The sequence below is a fragment of the Cibotium barometz genome, chromosome 42 (genome assembly GCF_041138505.1).
Source record: "Cibotium barometz isolate CiBa-2024 chromosome 42, ASM4113850v1, whole genome shotgun sequence".
In the NCBI taxonomy this organism is placed as follows: Eukaryota; Viridiplantae; Streptophyta; class Polypodiopsida; order Cyatheales; family Cibotiaceae; genus Cibotium; species Cibotium barometz.
In genome coordinates, this window is record NC_141087.1 from 40521558 (window position 1) to 40533784 (window position 12227).

Genomic DNA, 12227 nt, shown 5'->3' on the forward strand with positions numbered 1-12227 from the left:
ATTTATTATGACAACATGAGTAGCATACAGTTGGCCAATAACCCAGTATACCATGCTAGAACAAAGCACATTGAGGTGCACTATCACTTTCAAAAGGAGAAGGTTCTAACAGGTGATGTAGATGTGGTATATGTCAGCACAGAGGATCAGGTGGTTGACATCTTCACGAAGGCATTGGGCACAGAGAAGCTCCACAGGTTTAGGAGCTTACTTGGAGTCCAGTGTATGGAGTTGAGCTCAAGGGGAGTGTTGAGATACCGAGCTCAACTAGTGCTATGGGGTGGACATTGATGACCCGCCTGGGTGATAGCTTCCTCACTTATGTCACTGGTGGTATGGTTGGTGAGATTATGGTCGATATGCCGCTAGTGGATGACAGGCTGTGTGGCAGCCACTTTTGAGTACTAGAGTTATGGCATAGTTATAATGCCAACTCATATAGTCGGATTCACACTATAGACTGACCACGTTGTATGTTGTAGGAAAGTACTTTCCCTTTATGTATGTACTCTTATCTTTTAGCTATGTTATTGTAGAGAAGAGAAGCAGATAGAAGAAAATTCAGCCATCCATCTCTCTTGTCTTGCACTCTTTTGTGTGTGTGTGTGTGTGTGTGTGTGTGTGCGCGCGCGCGCGCGCAAACATTCTCTCTCTCTCTCTCTCTCTCTCTCTCTCTCTAAAGTTCAAGAAGCCCGCCAAGCTGGAAAGTGGGCTATCTAGCTCGAAGGAAGAGCAATAATTGAAGACTTCCAGAACCCTAAACCCCACTAACTGGCTCTCTCCTACGTACCACAAGCATTTCATATTACACATGGTAGTTGACCCTTAGCTTTTTGTTTTTTATTTCAATGTTCGCGCTTATGCACACTCGTGCCTAAGTGCAACCGCGAAGTGGATTGTGATGTCATGTCTTTTGGTCCCTCTCTCTCTCTCTCTCTAAAGTTCAAGAAGCCCGCCAAGCTGGAAAGTGGGCTATCTAGCGCGAAGGAAGAGCAATAATTGAAGACTTCCAGAACCCTAAACCCCACTAACTGGCTCTCTCCTACGTACCACAAGCATTTCATATTACACATGGTAGTTGACCCTTAGCTTTTTATTTTTATTTTCAATGTTCGTGCTTATGCGCACTCGTGCCTAAGTGCAGCCGCAAAGTGGATTGTGATGCTATGTCTTTTGGTCCCATATGCCTTTAAGGCATTGCGCGGACGTTAATATGACCCTCTCTCTCTCTCTCTCTCTCTCTCTCTCTCTCTCTCTCTCTCAATATATATATATATAAACTGAAAGCCCCCATCCTAAGTGGTGAGCTCTCCACTTGGGATGGGACTTAGGTTTTTTTTTGTGGAATTTTCTCTCTCTCTCTCTCTCTCTCTCTCTCTCTCATATTTAAAAAAACTCAAAATAGCAAGAGCAAGACTCTATTGCACAATGGGAGAGTGTGTTGTATTATGAGAGAAATTCACTTATATACATGGCCATAAGTGTTCACACTCACTTAAACTATGGCCGACCGAGCACTTTAGGCTCATAAGAGGCCTAATGCTATTACAATGACTACTCTTATAATATATCGATGAAGTACATCACTTGGGACTTCATCCTACATGCTACCACACGCTCTTGAAGCGGGAATCGCCATAAATACTCCGTCACACCATTATGAGCGCCATAAATACTCCGTCACACCATTATGAGCGCCCATCCAAGTTGTAGATTTGGACACCATTGCTTCATATCTTGAATGTATGACACTTTGGTGTATCTACCTTGACTCCTTGATGTAAGATAATGGTGGTAGCTCTTGTTAACCCTAGAAACGGGTTAACAGTTCTGCATGCCGAGGTGATGGCACCTATTTGGGTCTTCGATCAAGCCCAAAGTGGATTGCTCAAGCCAAAGCATGATGTGATTTTTGACTTTTTCTGATGGATTGGGGCATGGCATATATGATTGACAAGGAATGCTTTCTTTTTTTGATGTTGCGAGACGAGCATTCGTGCTCACCTTGGCTGCATTCGGGGTCTTATGCTTTGGCAGATTTCTTCCATGGTCAAGGGACATGTGATTGATTAGCTTAAAGCTGATCCATGGATTTGAGCATTACGAGCTACTCCTTTCTAGGATTCTAGATTCTTGGTGGCAGGGGCTGCTTAGCCTCCTTTCTTTCTTGCATATGACTTTGGACTTTGAGATGGCAGCCATGTGGCTCTTGTAGATAGTTGTCCATAATACACACATATCCACGAAAAAAAAGAGAGAGAAGGGAAGGGAAGAGAGAACAAAAGAGATAGAGGGGAGGGAAGGGAGTGAATTTTTTATAATAAAAAAACCAAAACAAAGCCCTATCCGAAGTAGCGAGCTCGCCACTTCCTTTCAATTCTTTTTTTCTAATTTGAGAGAGAAGAGAGAGAGAGAGAGAGTGAGTGAAAATTCATATGTACATATATGTAAAGCCAAGCCCCCTCTTGCCATTTGAGATGGGGATTTCAAATTTTTTCTAATTTTTTGAATTTGAGAGAGAGAGAGAGAGGGAGAGAGAGAGAGGGGGGGGGAACATGTGCAATGGGGGAGGGAGTGAAATTCGAAAAATAAAAACAAAAACCAAGCCCCATCCTAAGTGGTGAGCTAGAGAGAGAGAGAGAGAGAGAGAGAGAGAGAGAGAGAGAGAGAGAGAGAGAGAGAGAAGGGGAGGGGAGAGTGTGAAAATTCAAAAAAAAAAAAAGCAAGTCCATCCCAAGTGGTGAGCTTGCCACTTAGAAAGGGGCTTTCATTTTTGCTAATCTCTCCCTAATGCATGCTAGTGAGTGTGTGTGAGTGAAGTGAGGTGAGAGGAGAGACGAGCACCTGTAGTGCAATACGGCGATGTGACAACGCTCGCGGGAGGCGTGGTGGAATTGCTTCTCAAGGAGTTGTAGAGCTTGGAGACCTCTAGGGTTTACGAGCTTGGTTATTGGAAAGATCCTCACGACAATTGCAGTTCACTAGGGGTCCTTAATTTAAAATTTAAAAAATATTCCCCTAAACAAGGAAATTCGAATTTCCCACTAGCTTATAATAATAAAAAAGGTTCACGCGTGAATCATTTTCTGCACTCTCACGCCTTAAGCTCTCACGTCCTAAGGGTTCACGTAAAAAAATAATTTAGAAAATGGTTCACACGTGAACCATTTTCTACACTCACGCCTTAAGGTCTCACGTCCTAGGGTTCCACGCCCAAAAAATAATTTAAAAAAATGGTTCATGCGTGAACCATTTTTTGTACTCTCACGTCCTAGGAGTCTGCGCTAAAAAAATAAAAATAATAAAAATAAAAATAATAAAAATAAAATAAAAAATGGTTCACACGTGAACCATTTTCTACACTCACGTCTTAAGGTCTCACATCCTAGGGGTCCGTGCCCAAAAAAAAGGGTTCACGCGTGAACCGTTTTTTGCACTCACGCCTTAAGGTCTCACGTCCTAAGGGTCCGTGCCAAAAAATAAATAAAATCAAAAATCGGCTCATGTCCTTAGTGGTTCACGACGTGAACCCTTAAGTGTTTCACAGCGTGAAATAATCTCTGCGTTTAAAAAAATCAAATTTAATTTTTCTGTGAAGTTCGGTTTACGGCGTGAAACAGTCTGCACAAAAAAAACAACAAAAAAAACAAATTTGATAAAATTGGTGAAGTCGGCTTCACGCCGTTGTCAGGCATTTTTCTGTAAAGGTGTTTTGAGTCCGTGTACATATGGGATGCATGGTGTGCAATAAAACTTTGCCCTCGCAAATGTACAGGTCGGGTGGTTTTATGGTTTTTTTTACGAGCTGATGGTGATGCCTGCACGTGAAGGTGTTACGGGAACCCCGATGTGATGATTCTGGATGCAGAGAGGGCGCTCCATTTTTAGCAAGCGTGTGCTGAGGTTGACGGAGTATGGGCAAATGTCGGGTTTGGTAATGATGATGCCGATGATTCAAAGCTCTGGCAGCATTGTTTTGGAAGGAAAGTATGGGCGCCGTTTCTTCTAGAAAAACACAAGAAAAGAAAGAGCCCTTTTAGTAGAGTGTGGCCATTTAATTGAAGCTTTGAGATAGGAAAATATATATATATATATATAATAAATGTGGCCAATAATGTTAATAGCCACATGGAAGGCTTGGTGGCTGCCAGCGTACAACATTTCGAAGGCTGGCGAGGGTCTAGAAGGTGCGAAAGCACTGGAAGGTGGGGGAGCGAGTGGAAAAGAAAAAAAAGGGCCTCCGGGGTCCAGAAGGAGAGAATCGTCGGGTAAGCAGGAGCAGCTTCGAAGTAGAGAGATCGAGTCGCCCTTGTAGAGGCGTGTGTGCAAACGAAGGCCTGGAGAGAGAGAGCCAGAGTGGCTAGGAGCCGTCTTGGAGAAGGCAGAGGCTGGTGGGGCGCTGCCTGTGGGAAAGAGACGGGAGCTGCTGGCGAAAGGAGAAGGGTAGCGCAGAAGGCGCCAAAGGGTGTGGCTGCTGCTGTTCGACTTGGCGACGGGCTGGCTACGACGGGTGCTGGCGACAGAGAAGGTTGGCGCTGCTGGAGACACAAGTGTAAAGACCACCTTGTTTTGTTAGTGTGTGGCTAAGCACAACTGCAGTCGCAAGAAACAGGGTGGCGGGTAGCGCAAGAGCAAAAGGAGATACGAAGGTTGCCCTGGTGAGCGTCCAGGTGCTGAGGGGAACCAACGACAAAGGTTGGCCACCTGGTAGAGGAGAAAACGCTTGGTGTGCAGGGTGCTTGTGCAGGGTGCTTGTGCAGACAGAGGCCTAGTGGAGGCGTTGGAGCTTCTGCAGACGGAAGTGGAGATTGGAGTAGCTGGTGATTGCACAGAGAGGAAGACAGTCAAGAAGGCGACTCAGGTGTTGTCAGAGAGCTCACGACTGGAGTGGACAGAGGGGCTGGGGTTTCGGCAATCCACGTAAATGGTGAGAGAAGTCAACGTGTAGAGGGTGGCCGTTTGGCTGTGGAAGACCTCTCGGGTGGCTATGCACAGCAGACAGAGGTGAGTCTGGTGGAGATAGCGGGTAGCTGCTGGCATACAGAGAAGGTAGCCAGGGCTTTGTTGGTGCAGTCGTCCTGAAGGAAGAGAGCTCGTGAGCAGGTAGAGCTAGCGAAGAAGGAATTTCTCGGGCACTTACAGGTTGGCTACTCAAGAGAACACGAGGAGGTGGGCTGCTGTAGAGAAAGCAGGAAATAGGTGTTGGTTGTGGCCGCTTTTGAAGAGGGAATGCTGGTTTTTTGTTTGGGAGCTGGCAGTTTTGCTGGTAGTGCAAGAGAATTGCCTTCAGTTGAGGCCTCTGGTGTGAGACCAAGAGAAGCTTGGGCAGTGTGTGTGTGAGTTGTTTGCTGTGAGTGTGTGATAAAAGGAGAGTGCGAGGAAGAGTGGGTTGAAGTTTGTCAATTAATAAAATCTATGGTGATGGATCACCCCTTGTAAATGGACAATAGGGTTTGTGTTGATGATATATGAGTGGCTTAGCCTTGCTGACAGATAAAAGGCTTTGATAATGAGATATGTGAGCTGTTGAAACTGCCTTTCTTTGGGTATCTCTGGGTGGTAGAGAGAGAGATTTTTCTTTCCAACTAGAGAAGTTGGTGGTGCCCCTTGTGCTTGTGAGTGTTCCGAAGGTGGTGAGTCGGCGAGCTATAGTGGCCTTCTTGTGTTCTTGAGCTGCCTCACATCTTTCTGGTGCCCCCACTGAGGATTGCTCTGGCATTGTTTGACTGAGGATAGCTCTGCTATTTTCTTTAGTTTACCAGGGTGTAGGCCCTAGGTGTGGAGAGTTTCAGGGAAGGTTTTTTTTGGATTTGAGGTGAAGTTTGGGGGTTAAAATGATGTCTTATCCAGAGTTTTATGGTAGCCCTAATGAGGCTGTGGGGCAGATTTCTTGGAAAGAATGGAGGTTGCATGCATAAGCAACCATATTAATGAGTCGGTACAGGTGTTGCGGCTACTGAGCATCTGCTTGAAAGGGGATGCAAGGACCTGGTACAGGCTTATGAGGAGTCATTGAGGGTTGCTGTTCCACATCTTGATATGACTGAGAATGGATTAAAGACAGCACTAAGCAACAGGTTCAAGATTGGCCATCCGAAGTTAAAATATATCGTTTTGGCCTCCGACCAGCAGCCTCAAAATTTGACTTGAAAATCGAGGGAAAAAAAAGCACGAAAAATCGTAAAAAAAAATAGCATGAAAACGACTTCGAATCATATTTGGGCTACTTTTTTAAGGTCTAAATGACAAAATCACGAACAACTCTGTGGCATGGATCTCAATGGCTTAAAGCTGTCAGCTATTGGTTTCAGTGAGAGTGTCGGCCCATGTAGTCCCTAATTGCTTCTTAAAATGAGTAAGCACACGTGGTGTTTTTTTTTCTTTTTATATTTTCTCACAGTCCGTTATTATAGCCTTAGGAAGCCTGGCATACTTTTCGTTGGGTCAAACGAGTGTCCGTTTGCTTTAATTAGCTTAGGCGCTACACGCATGTGAATGACCTGAGATATTTCTCCGAAAAAAGTGCATGACAATAAATCCTAAATGGAAGAGGAGGTCATAAAACCTATTTTCCATCACTGTCTCAAGATTTTTTTTTTTGAGACTTTTTCCTATTTTGCAGCACGTTTTTTAGGGTGTTCCAAAAGGAATGCGGAAAAACTATGTATGAGAGAGTTGTAGTATTTTTGGTGTACTACAACTTTATGCACCTCCCAATCCCATTTGCCATGCCAACAACAAGAGTGTCATTGAGTTTTGCACCCCCTGTCATTTTAATCCCACTGGGCCTTGATCCTTTACCTAACATTTCCATAAATCCTATAGGTACCAACCCTTTTCAACCCTTGGATGCCCACACCTTAGACATACTAACTAGTCTAGGAAGGGGGGTTGCCCAAGGACTCAGTGAGTCCCTACCACAAAGAGCACTCACATACAGCCTCAGTGACTCATACAAAAATATGGCCATACAGATCTCCAAAATTATGGGCAAATACAACGGAACAAGTGATCCTGTTGGACACATCTCCAAAATTATGGGCAAATACACCTTAGACATACTAACTAGTCTAGGAAGGGGGGTTGCCCAAGGACTCAGTGAGTCCCTACCACAAAGAGCACTCACATACGGCCTCAGTGACATACAAAAATATGGCCGTACAGATCTCCAAAATTATGGGCAAATACAACGGAACAAGTGATCCTGTTCAATTCATTCAAATGTTTAAACAGAGATGTGAAGCCTTTGGAAATCCAAACTGCCCCACCAAGGTATATGCGTTGAATCTATGCGTAGTGGGAAAGGCTAGTCGATGGTTAAACACATTGATGCCGGCAATCAAGACCAACTTCAGAACCTTGAACGGCTTTTCAAGACAAGGTGATCAGTGGAGTGCAGTGAAAGAACTCTATTCTGAAGGTTTTGGTTTGTGTTTTGGTTCCTTCTTTAAATCATGTTCTTCTACCTATTTCGAAGTGTTATCTTTTGCATTTTTTTTACTGTTTCTCATGCCTTGACTTGCAAGCGTGTAAGCATATTTAAGGGTACCACGGACAATTGCCCGTTTTGTACACTTAAGATGTTTAGAATTGTATTCTGTGAGATAGGTTGTAGTGAAGGAACTCGCCTTGGGAAATCCTGGAACATGTGATCAATGCCACATCATTCACACATGGCTTGCAAAATGTCAATGACTGTGGGTATGGAAGTATTCCAAACTGTGTAATTAGCCACCTTGTATGGTCCATGACAATAGAAACACTAAAGTGTTCGATTAACTGCTTCTTGAGCATTTTCTACCCTTTGGACTGTTTCTGTTTGGTGCACAGGATATGGAGGTTTTGAGTCAATTGTTGATGAATTGGGACACTTTGTAGTATCATGACCAAAGGATTTACAATATATGCAGTACAAAAAAACAGGCACCTTGTATGTACAATGGGGATTGGGATGGTCATAGTGATTGCACTGAACACAAGGCATTTCGCTCCTCACTTGTAGATGCATGCAGCATTAAGGGAAGTTTGTGTCTAAGTTGTTTGCCAAGGGACCCTTGTTTTTTGGACAAAGGTTGGACAAAGGTTGGTGCATGTCTTTCCGTTTGATCCTTTGTTTGATGTCAATAAAAGTTTACAGAATGCATGTCCGGTTTGGGTTGAAGTGATAGGACTACCCCCTTGGCTTAGACCTGCATTGTGTGACATAGCCCAGTTCCTTGGTTTGGTGTTATATGTTCCTCATGATGAGGTAGGAGGAAAACAGGTAATAGCATGTGCATCACATGGAACCCAACTAACGAGACTCCAAAATCCGTGGAAGTAGACTTAGGCCAACTGGGTAAACTAGAGTTAGGCCTCAAGTTTGGTGCATTCCCTCATGCATGATTCAGATGTGGGGCCTTTGGGAATATTGCAAAAGATTAACCTATTCTAGAATCCACGAGGGAGGAGGCTAAAGTGGTGAATCGAGGGGGAATGAAAAAAGCAAGCTTAGGAGAGCATGCTTAGCATGGTTCAATCTCTTATAGGATCACCGGTTGTGATTAAACCTAATAATGCCGATCTTAAAAAAGTAACCAAAATACAAAACCCAGAGAAGTACTACTTCTCTGGGTTGTGATTAAACCTAATAATGCCGATCTTAAAAAAGTAACCAAAATACAAAACCCAGAGAAGTACTACTTCCCCTTTCAAGAGGAAGACATACTCTCTACAAAAGAGTCATTAGAGACAGATTGCACGAATTATGCGGTTGAGAAAGCACGTGAGGAATTCAATAATTCCCTTACAAAATCAAAGCAGTCTCTCAAAACCTCATTTGGAGGAATGCTCTTCTCTCATGGTGAAGCTAACATAGCATCTACACTTGCATGTTTAAGGGCTCAACATGAGTTATACCAAGACATAAAGAGCTCCATAGAACAGGACTATGAGGATTCACAAGTTTCCAAACAGAGCTCATTTAGAATTGTCAGAGGACCAAGTGTGCCATTGTACACATTGGGTACTATTGAAAAAGTTGAGAGCCAAAAAGCAAACGAAAGTGAATGGGAATATGAAACAGAAACGAGATCTGAAGCTCAAACACAAACTGAAACATCCATGGTTCCTCTTGAAGATTCTATCATGGTATGGTTAGATTTTCCTATAGACAATGATGCTAAGCACAAACGCGCATTGATTAGCCCTTGAGCTAGTCATAACATCATGACAATAGACACTTGGGTATCATTGGGACAACCTAAACTCATCCCTAAAGACAATAGTCTTGCAAGAGGAGCCAATGGACAAAACATTGAAGTTCCCAGTTACTTTAGCTATGATACTCAAACAATCGGTGGAGATGTGGAATTTACATTCCATGTTACCCTAGATTCCCTTGAGTATGATGTCGTCCTTAGTGGAACTTGGATACGTGACTCGTATTCAATTGATGAATCCATGCAAACAGTCACCTTGAACACTCCTGCAGGCATTGTACAATTGCTATTCGCCAGGAGGAAGAGACCTTGGAGGAGCTAGAACTTCTAACATATCTTACTGAAAAGATCCCTATGATTCTGGTTAGATTGGAACTTTCCAATAAAATTACCATAGCTCAAGCACAACTTTATCCCACATGAGAACATAATCTCATGACCCTTGAGTTATGGGATTCATTAGGTCAACCAACACTCACGGCTCATCCTGAAATAATTTCCTTTACAGAAGACTTGAGCACCCCATGTTTGGGGTACTTTGACCATAAAATGTATATTGAAACTAACCCCCTTACTTGCAAGTTTTTGGTGGTCGATGTGTTGGAAGCAGATTTGATCTTGGGGCATAAATGGACTATTGCTACCCAAGTACCATTGTGCTTTGCCAGCGAGATAAGGTCAACACATGATGGTCAACGGCACAAAGTTAACAATACCATAATGCAAGGAAGAGGATCCAACCTTAATGGATTTCTATGATGCTGAACGCAAAAAGTTACAAGCCTATTCCACGAAAATTCCTCTACATAATGACCTACCATTTGCGCCAACGACCAACTCCGATAAAGCATCTACTCCTTCAACCCCATCCTCACTAATGAAGTTCAATGCCAAAACCTCGCAAACAATCAATAGCTATTCTTGAAGAAGTTCCCGCGTGCAACCATCTATCTCTAACAAGGAACTCAAAGGAAAACCCCGGAGTCTATATCTCTTCATCGACAAACCCCACCAAAGGAGACAACTGCATGCTCGAAAGTCTCATTATCGACAACCACTCCACACGAGGCTCTAGCCTTATCATCGTCAACAATGCACACGAGTCCCAAACCTATAGCCTCAACGTCAACTAATGTGAAGGAGGGCTCACAACATTCCACTTCAACCAAAAAGAAAAACCCACCAAGACAACAAAAATTAAGGTATCTTAATGGTATCAAAATGTGGGTGGAGAAGCAACTACTTTTTGCTCAAGGGTACTACTTTTTGCTCAAGGGTACTACGAAGGTGCCGATCAAATTTGGGTGCCTCGACAGTCAAAGCCTCTTCCTCAATGTAGCACTCAGGGGCCAAGGAAAAAGAAAAGTACTCCATAACATTGTCCACAAAAGCCTATGCAAGTTCCTCATCGAACTCTAACATCTCAGCAAGTGTAGATACCCAAAAGATTACTGCAAGCACAAGGGTACTATCAAGGAAATACCAATGCTTGGATTTCCAAGCGCATTAAAAATTTCCCTAAGCCTGCACAAAGAAAGAAACCTCAGCACCAAAGCATCAGCCACCACCAATTTCTAATGTTTATCAAAGGTGGGTGCTTGTGCTCGTGCTTCAACAAGAATACTCTGATGGTAATCCCATCATATGGTTGCCAAAATCGAACAAAGTGAAGATAGCCTTGCTATCGCCTTTAACCCCAACAACTCCACCTAAAGTTCGATAAGAATGGAAACCCAAGCAACACCAAGCAAGTCACTCAACCCTTCAGCATCTACACAAGAGCTTGTATGTTCAAGCAACCCCAATGGTAACCGACCAACAGTCTTACCTACCGCCTCGAGAACATTTGAGCCAAAAATTCAAGACTCAATTCCCATGTTTGTAAACGGAGACTTACGAGTACATCAAAGACAAACTCATAATGCTCTTTCTACCCCTCTGGATGTGAAGCGTAAGTGTAGAAGCTACGCGGTAGACATAAGAACCTATTCTCTCAAAAAGGAGAGTAGCCACCACAAGAACCTGTTGCTCGTAAGGTGGTAACAAAAAAAAACAAGGGAGTTACAAATATGGCCTACCTAAAAGTGGTAGAATATCACAAACAACTCCCAAGGATCTTAAATAGCCATTCCATTTTTGTTTTAAGCTTATATCTTACTATTCTTTTTGGCTATGTTAATGTAGAAGCTGCTCCATGAGTACATATCCATACTCATGCACTAGAGGACATTTGCACCAAAGCCTCACCATCGATAACTTCTAGGTAAATCTCTGGATGACAGTGATTAACATGGTTGAATATTGGAGGCTTCAATTGAGCTCAATGGTGAGAGCTTTGATGAGGCTTTTGGCATTAAATTATTCCTCTTTCTAAGGAGATTTGGATAGAGTTGAAGAACCATCTCAAACTTGTCAAAAACGAGCACAAATTGCTAATTAGGGGCGATTGGTTATGTGCTTCCCCTAGCTGCTATACTACACCAAACAAAGAGCCCTTGGTCAAGTTAAATCTTAAATCATGGGCTATCTTCAACTAGAAGGGCTTGGCCCAATTTGTAACATGCGCGAAAAACCGACAAAAAAATCAGTCAAGAAGTATGCGCCAATTTTTGGTCGTACACCGCAAAATGCATAAAAGCTTCCTAGCTATGAGTTCGCCTAGGGTTAAGTAACAACCTCCTAAAAGATCTTGGCTAATGGATGAGAGAATGAGCAATGCCAACAAGCATTTGAAATTTGGACCACAAATGGGAAGATTTGATAAGGTTAAGATTAGTGGGTAATTAGATGATTAGTGAAGTAATTAAATTAATGTGAGTTGGGATGAGTGATGTGGGGATAGGGAAAGCTCTCATACTAAGTCGAGAATCATGGGTACCATGTGCATGATTATGGTGATTAGTTTTAATCCTATATTAATATGATGATTAAGCTAATCTAAGGTGGATCATGCCTAAGCTTAAATATGATGATTAACTACTAAGCTAATTAAGCTTAGACTCAAGAATAATTAGGTTACAAGATTGA